This window comes from Magnolia sinica, chromosome 8 (assembly GCF_029962835.1).
Source record: "Magnolia sinica isolate HGM2019 chromosome 8, MsV1, whole genome shotgun sequence".
NCBI classification, from domain to species: domain Eukaryota; kingdom Viridiplantae; phylum Streptophyta; class Magnoliopsida; order Magnoliales; family Magnoliaceae; genus Magnolia; species Magnolia sinica.
In genome coordinates, this window is record NC_080580.1 from 33,403,772 (window position 1) to 33,413,291 (window position 9,520).

Below are 9,520 nucleotides of genomic sequence, written 5' to 3' on the forward strand. Positions count from 1 at the left end.
CATCTTTTGTCAAGTCCAGATGATATCAAATTCCATGTTTTGTTGTGCAAAGTTTCATATGAAGTTTCTATTTTCCACATGTACAAACAGGGAAAGAGGCTATTTTAAAGAATGCAAATACCATTATAGCTCATCTTATTGGATTGGTTTCCTACCCACACATGATGGTAATATCTCATCCTCAATCGTCTATCTGCTGGCCACCAGTTGAAGGCTCAGGTTATCCTTATGTGGAGGATTTTTGGTTCATGGGCCACCATCCATATAGTGTTGTCGTTTGTATCATTGAACCAAGGGCCCAACTCAACAACCCAAAAAACTAAGAAAATTGTTTTTCTCTTGGGATAAGGTGTGACTTGACCAAACTTGCCATGTGTCAAATTGGTTTTATGTTTGTATTGTGCTGCTCATTCATGTCTAATTACCTGCTTGCCTTCTTTTCTTTTCTTTTTTCTTTCTTTCTTTTAATTGTAATTCTCTTTAACTGTTTTAGATCAATAAGGGACGTCCTCATATTCAAGGAACGGTTTTCAACATGACACTGACTGTAAGCTTAACTCTCTATATATAATAATAATAATAATAATAATAATAATTATTATTATTATTATTATCTTACAGCCTATGATCTATGGTAGGGGACAAACTCCTACTGGCATGGTGCCAATGCTATTGCCCGATGGACACACTAATTACTATCACTCTGATGATTAAAATTTCAAAGAAAGAAGAAAAAACATCTAAATGACTAAACTGCTTTTAGATTTTCCATTCATGACAGTGCCGAAATATGCACAATAGTCAATTCTGACCTAGGAAAGCTGTAAAATATGCATGATTGCAAGAACTCATCTTTTTTGTTAAGGATTTCACTAACACCCACACCGTTGACACACACACACACAAAATTGTACAGGATAGTATTTGCATCTTTTCACAAGAGCCATAATTTGTATTTTCTTCTCTCTTGTAGAACTGCATGATTAAGAGAAAGTGAACCTGATTAAGAGTATTTACCCTCATTGCGCCCTCTCCTGCTTCCCATTCTTTTGCACTTGCTAACATTTTAAAACAGACTCTTCCTCGCTTCGGAATCCCTCCTGCTTTCCCTTCATGCTTTGCAAAGCTATGTTGGAGTTCCTTGCTTTTTAGTGGATTCCTTTGCCAGGTGATTCGCAACATTCACATTTCCCTGAGTCTGGTACAATGCACACTGTTGGAAAGTTTTCAATTTATCTTTGTGGTTTACTGCATAAGCATGGACATTTTGGTTCACTATTTGCTTCCCATTTCATATAGTGTGCAATAGTTGACTGCAAATCATTAGATTTTCCTAGATTTGGGGGGTTCCCGCATAGTGGCAGTTTGGTAATTTTGGAGTCCTTCTTGGTTAGGGTTTGGGCTGAAAGTATGAGTGTTGGAGCTGACGCTTTTGGAGTCCGAACTCATTCTTTTGAAAAATAGAAAAATGGGAATATTAGTAAATATGGATTTTCTTATTAAGAAGAAAATGGAAGATGGATTGAAAAAACATAAAAGAGTTTTTTTTTTTTTTCATCTTCTTCTTCTTTTTTGCTTCAAGAGAGAGAGAGAGAGACGGAGAGGTGAGAGTGGGGAAATCGAGGGAGATAGTGGGGGAATGAAGTGGTCGCGTGAGATTTGAAAATAGCGAGTGTAGTTTGGTTTGAAAATGACGTTTCGCATGTGTGGCGTGTATTTCTTTTAAGATAGTAATTTGATTTTACTGAAGACAATTGAATTACATAGGTAAGTGTTTAATATAGGGAACTTCCCTCGAAATGTTATTCTAATAACTAACCTGATGAAAGTAATTTGTGGTTCAGTTCCTGGACCAATCTCTCTATCATACTCAAAGAAATCCACATTTTTCTTCGTATTTTTTACATGGTTCTTTGTCCCATTTTTGTTTGACTTGAAAGTAAAGGTGATGCATCTTCTTATTTATTCAATCATGAAATGCAGGATGTTGCCATTAAGGTTCTTACAGATCAGGACTTTCATGAGGATCAACTGAAGGACTTTCTAAGGGAGGTATCCATTTGAAACATTGCTAATAATGTTCTTTGCAACTGTACCCATTTATATATCCGGATGTGCATCGGAGCTATCTGGATGTTGAGAGGGGGTCCCTGGAAGATGGGAACCGCTGTTATGACCATTGGAGGGGCCTGACCATTTGGACAGGCCGTGTTTATGTATTTGCTCAAAATTAATGGAGTAGACCCAGATGTGCATTGGAACTATCTGGATGAGCGGGGGTCCCTGGAAGGTGGGAACCGCTGTTATGACCATGATGAGGCTGTCCATTTCCTATGGACAACATTGGAGGGGCTCGGCCATTTAGACAGGCCGTGTTTATGTATTTGCTCAAAATTAATGGAGTAGACTCGGATGTGTGTCGGAGCTATCCGGATGATGAGCAGGGGTCCTTGGAAGGTGGGAACCGCTGTTATGACCATGATGAATCTGTCTATTTCCTATAGACAACATTGGAAGGGCCTAGCCAATTGGAGCAAGCCATGTATATATCTGTATTTGCAAGGACCACACCCTTAACTTATAACCTAAACCTATTCTCAAATCCCAAAACCTATAACTATAACCTAAACCTATAACCTATAACCTAAACCTATAACCTAAACTCAATTCCCTATACTTTAACATACAACCTAACCTAAACCTATACTTATAACCTAAACATATTCTCAAATCTCAAAACCTATAACCTAAACCTTAACCTAAACCTATAACCTATAATCTATAACTTGAACCTATAACCTAAACTCAATTCCCTAAACCTTAACCTATAACCTAACCTAAACCTATACTTATAACCTAAACCTATTCTCAAATCCCAAAACCTATAACTATAACCTAAGCCTTAACCAAAAACCTATAACCTAACGTAAAACCTAAACCTATAACCTTAACCTAAACCTAAACTTATAACCTTAACCTTAACCTATAACCTTAACAAAAACCTATAACCTAAACCTAAACCTAAACCTATTCTTAAATCCCTAAACCTAAACCTATAACCTAAACCTTAACCTAAACCTATAACCTTAACCTAAACCAAAACCTATGACCTAAAACCTTAACCTATAACCTATAACCTAAACTTATAACCTATAACCTAACCTTAACTTAAACCTAAAACCTAAACCTTAACCTAAAACCTAAAACCTAAACCTAAACCTAAAACCTAAATGTATTCTCAAATCCCTAAACCTAAACCTACACCTAATCGTAATCTCAACTCCCTAACCTAAACCTAAACCTAAACTTGAAAACCCAAACCTAAACCCGATCCCAAACCTGAACCTGATTTCCTAAACCTAAACCTTAACCTATTCTCAATTCCCTAAACCTATAGCTTATAACCTTAACCTAAACCTAAACCTAAACCTATAACCTTAACCTAAACCTAAACTTATGACCTAAAACCTTAACCTATAACCTATAACCTAAACTTATAACCTATAACCTAACCTTAACCTAAACATAAAACCTAAACCTTAACCTATAACCTAAAACCTAATGTATTCTCAAATCCCTAAACCTAAACCTACACCTAATCCTAATCTCAACTCCCTAACCTAAACCTAAACCTAAACTTGACAACCCAAACCTAACCTGAACCCGAACCCGATCCCGATTTCCTAAACCTAAACTTAAAACCTTAACCTAAACCTATTCTTAAATCCTAAAACCTATAACCTAAACCTAAACCTAAACCTAAATCTTAACCTATAACCTTAACCTATAACCTAAACCTATAACTTAAACATAATTCCCTAAACCTTAACCTAACCTAACCTAAACCTAAACCTTAACCTAAACCTATAACCTTAACCTAAACCAAAACCTATGACCTAAAACCTTAACCTATAACCTATAACCTAAACTTATAACCTATAACCTAACCTTAACCTAAACCTAAAACCTAAACCTTAACCTATAACCTAAAACCTAAACCTAAACCTAAAACCTAAATGTATTCTTAAATCCTTAAACCTAAACCTACACATAATCCTAATCTCAACTCCCTAACCTAAGCCTAAACTTAAACTTGAAAACCCAAACCTAAACCCAATCCCAAACCTGAACCCGATTTCCTAAACCTAAACCCTAATTTATTCTCAATTCCCTAAACCTATAGCTTATAACCTAAACCTAAACCTTAACCGAAACCTATAACCTTAACCTAAACCAAAACCTATGACCTAAAACCTTAACCTATAACCTAACCTTAACCTAAACCTAAAACCTAAACCTTAACCTATAACCTATAACCTAAACCTAAACCTAAACCTAAAACCTAAATGTATTCTCAAATCCCTAAACCTAAACCTACACCTAATCCTAATCTCAACTCCCTAACGTAAACCTAAACCAAAACTTGAAAACCCAAACCTAAACCCGATCCCAAACCTGAACCCGATTTCCTAAACCTAAACCTTAACGTATTCTCAATTCCCTAAACCTATCACTTATAACTTAAACCTAAACCTTAACCAAAACCAAAACCTATGACCTAAAACCTTAACCTTAACCTATAACCTAAACTTATAACCTATAACCTAACCTTAACCTAAACCTAAAACCTAAACCTTAACCTACAACCTAAAACCTAAACCTAAACCTAAAACCTAAATGTATTCTCAAATCCCTAAACCTAAACCTACACCTAATCCTAATCTCAACTCCCTAACCTAAACCTAAACCTAAACTTGAAAACCCAAACCTAAACCCGAACCCGATTTCCTAAACCTAAACCTTAACCTATTCTTAATTCCCTAAACCTATAGCTTACAACCTAAACCTAAACCTAAACCTTAACATAAACCTAAACTTAAACCTATAACCTATAACCTATAACCTAAACCTAAAACTAAAACCTAAATGTATTCTTAAATCTCTAAAACTAAACCTACACCTAATCCTAATCTCAACTCCCTAACCTAAACCTAAACCTAAACTTGAAAACCCAAACCTAAACCCGATCCCAAACCCGAATCTGATATCCTAAACCTAAACCTTAACCTATTCTCAATTCTCTAAACCTATAGCTTATAACCTAAACCTAAACCTTAACCTAAACCTAAACCTAAACCTTAACTTAAACTTAAACCTAAACCAATAACCTTAACCTAAACCAAAACCTATGGCCTAAAATCTTAACCTATAACCTATAACCTAAACTTATAACCTATAACCTAACCTTAACCTAAACCAAAAACCTAAACCTTAACTTATAACCTAAATGTATTCCCAAATCCCTAAACCTAAACCTACATCTAATCCTAATCTCAACTCTCTAACCTAAACCTAAACCTAAACTTGAAAACCCAAACCTAAACTCGATCCCGAACCCGAACCCAATTTCCTAAATCTAAGCCTTAACCTATTCTCAATTTCCTAAACCTTAACCTATAACCTAACCTAAACCTAAACCTATAACCTGTACTTATAACCTAAACCTAAGCCTAAAACCTAAACCTAAACCTAAAACCTAAATGTATTCTCAAATCCTTAAACCTAAACCTACATCTAATCCTAATCTCAACTCTCTAACCTAAACTTGAAAACCCAAACCTAAACCCGATCCCGAACCCGAACCCGATTTCCTAAACCTAAACCTTATCCTATTATCAATTCCCTAAAGCTATAACCTATATACTATAACCTATAACCTAAACCTAAACCTATAACCTAAACCTAAACCTTAACTTATAACCCATAACCTAACATTAACCTAAACCTAAAACCTAAACCTAAACCTAAAACCTAAAACCTAAAACCTAAATGTATTCTCAAATCCCTAAACCTAAACCTACACCTAATCCTAATCTCAACTCCCTAACCTAAACCTAAACCTAAACTTGAAATCCCAAACCTAAACCCGATCTCGAACCCGAACCCGATTGTTGTAGTAATGTAGCCCAATCACATGGCAACAAACAAAAATGTATCCCTTTCAACACATTGCCCTTTTTACAAAGCTTTAGTTTTTGTTGTTGTTTCTATTAACTTGAATTGAAACACTTTTTTGCATTATTTGCTTGCATTAGTTTTATTTTAAAAAAGTGTGCCCACTTTTTTGGAAGAAGTTTCTGCAATTCTTCATGATTCTGAATTATAATGTTTTGTTGGTTGAATATTTTTGTATTAGATGAAAGACATAAAAAGAAAATTGTTGCTAATTTTTTTCATTTTTTTATTTATGATGTTAAAGTGATATATATTTATGCGTGGATGAATGTAATGTGGATAAGATTGTTTGTGTTTGGATGAATGTAGTTTATGTTTGGATGGATTTACGTAGTTTGGGTTTAGATGGATGTGAATGTGAATATGATGAAATATATTATATAACAAGAGTATATCAGGAAGAATACAATGAAATATATTGTAACAGGTGTATATCGATGGTGTCATATTTGAAAATTTTTGACAGCTCTAGGCTGTCCATATTTTTCTAAATATTCAAATATGAGATGATCGAAGACTGTCCTTTTAAGGGTCATAAGAGACGATTCATAGCAGTCCTTTTTAAGGACGGTCCACAACGGTCCTTTTAAAGGATGGTCCATGACCATCCTTTTAAGGCTCATAAGAGACGGTTCATAGCAGTCCTTTTGAAAGACGGTCCATGACTGTCCTTTTTAGGGTCATAAGAGATGGTTCATGATTAGTACTTTTTAAGGACGGTCCATGACCGTCCTTTTTACAGACGGTCCATGACCGTCCTTTTAGGGATCATAAGAGATGGTTCATGACAGTCCTTTTTAAGGACGGTCCATGACCATCCTTTTTACAGACGGTCCATGACCATCCTTAAATGTTAATAAGAATGACGGTTTGTGACCGTCCTTTAAGTAATACGACGCCTTCAAATATGACGGCCCATGCGACGGCCCCTGACTGGCTTCATTTGAGATGGTTTTCAAACGTCCTTTTTTCGCTGTTTTGGCATAGTGACAAGCTATTTTATCTTTTAATTTTCTAATATACACATGATTTATAATATAGCATGCAGTATTAACCGCTTCAGCCCACAAGTTTTTTGGTAAATTCATGCTATTTGACATAACATTGGCCGTCTCTTATAGCACTATTCTTCCTTTCAACAACCCCATTTTATTGAGGTGTTTTGGGAGCAGAGAACTCATGTGATATGCCATGATCTGTACAAAATTTATTAAAATTGCTATTTTCGAATTCAGTACTATGATCACTTCTGATCTTGATTATATTTACATCTTTTCAGTCTGAATTCGTTTCAGTATTCTTTTGACTTTATCGAGAGTATCAGATTTTTCTCTCATGAAGGCTACCCAAGTAAATCTGGTAAAATCATTAACGATAACCAGAAAGTACTTCTTTCTAGCTCTACTTTTCGTTCTTATTGGTCCAACCAAATCCATATGGAGAAGTTCAAGAGGTTTGGTTGAGGCTAAGAAGTTCACTTTCTTGTAACTACTCCTCATTTTTTTTTTCCAATTTGGCATGCTCCACATATATTATCAACCTTTTTTTTTAAAATTTGGGTAGACCTCGAATAAGATCTATTTTGCTCAGTCTATAAAGATTTCGGTAGTTAATATGTCCAAGACGTTTATACCATAATTCCGTTTAATTTGTTTGGACCATGTAACATGAAAAGTTAGAAGAGCATGACTCATTGATAATATAGCAATTTTCGGAAGTCCTACGACCATTTAATATCACACAACCTTTCTCATTTGTAATCTCACATCCGTGGTTAGTAAATTTCACGTTGTGTTTGTTATCGCAGATTTGAGATATACTTAAAAAATTGTGTTTAAGTCCTTCAACACGTAAAACATTTTTAAAAGGAGGAAGCTAGAAAGTTGAATAGTACCTTGACTTATAATTCTGCAGTTGCTTTCATCACCAAAAGTAACCGAACCGTCATTCATTTATTTGAAGTTGGTGAAGATTTCTTTGTCACCTGTCATATGTCTTGAACATCCACTGTCTAGGTACCATTTTGCAGTTGCTTTTATCACCAAAAGTAACTTTTGGAACCCATTTCATTATAGTTCTGGGTTTAAGAGTTCCATTAGTTTTTCTCTGTTTACAAGAGTTGGAATTTCTCTATCTATTAACTCCAAATTCATTTAAGTTAGATTTAAAAAGCACTTTGAGTAAGTCCACTATTTTTTCATCTGAAGGATTATATCTTTGATTTCTATAGTTAATGGCAATAGAATTAATATTAGAAGTTTGAAAAGATTTTGAATTTTTAAAATCATTTTGGTTATAGTTTCTCAAATTCTTACCTTTTGAGTTTGAGGATTCTCCTTTTACAAATATAGGAGATGCATTTTTATTTTTCAGCGAACTACCTTGGGTATAGCCCAGACCCGATTTATCGCCACATTTTCTGGAGACAGTTAATAGTTTTTTCAACTTAGGATCTCCATGAGCATATTCCAAGTATCCTTAGAACTTAAAAAAGAAGAAACTTCGAGTTTTAGATTCTCATTTTCAATTCTGAGTTTTTCTAACTCAATGGTTTTGAAATTTAAATCAAGTTTTGCCTTTTCAAAATAATTAAAAAGATAAGATTTTTTCAAAATATTATTTTCAATTTCTTCTTTTATTTTAAGATATTTTTTCCTTTTAAATTTCTAGTTTGACAGCAATTTTGCAACTTTCCTTGTATAGGGTATTGTAGGTGTCTTGAAGATCATCTTCATTTTCATTTTCAGGGTCACTCTTGAGATTATCATAATCAGATAAATTACAACTATCTGAGGAGGTAACTCTGGCTATAGTCATCAGGGCTTTTACTTCGTTTGAAATTTCTTATTCTGAATTATCTGACTCAGAAGAACTTTCAGAGCTGGATGATTCATCCCAAGTAGCAATCATACCCATTCTTTTTTATTTATCCCTTTTGGGACATTTATTCGCTAAATGCCTGTATTCATGGCAATTGAAACATTGATTGTCTTTTACAGATTTTCAAGTTTTAGATCTTCATTTTCTTTTATCAGATGATTTTTTAAAATCAGTTCTTTTCTTATTTTTGAAAATCCTGTAAAATTTCTTAACAAGGAAAGTCATATCATCTTCTATATCTTCAACATCAGAATTAACACAGTCATCTTTTGAAATAGATTTGGATGACTTAAGAGCAATAAACTTACCTTTAGAAGCTTTAAAATTTAACTCATATGTTTGAAGGGAACCAACTAACTCCTCAACCTTCATTAAATCAGTCTTTCAGTTCCTGAATGGTAGTTACTTTGGAATTAAATCTCTTAAGAAGAGATCGCAGTATTTTAGCACAGACCTTGCTTTCTGGGATTCCATCCCCTAGACTCCACAAGAAATTTACTATATCATTTAATTTCATATAGAAGTCCATGAAGGTTTCATTTTCTTTCATACGAATTTCCTCAAATTTTGTAGTAAGGATTTGAACTGTAGATTTCTTGACTATAGTAGTTCCTTCATGTGTCAT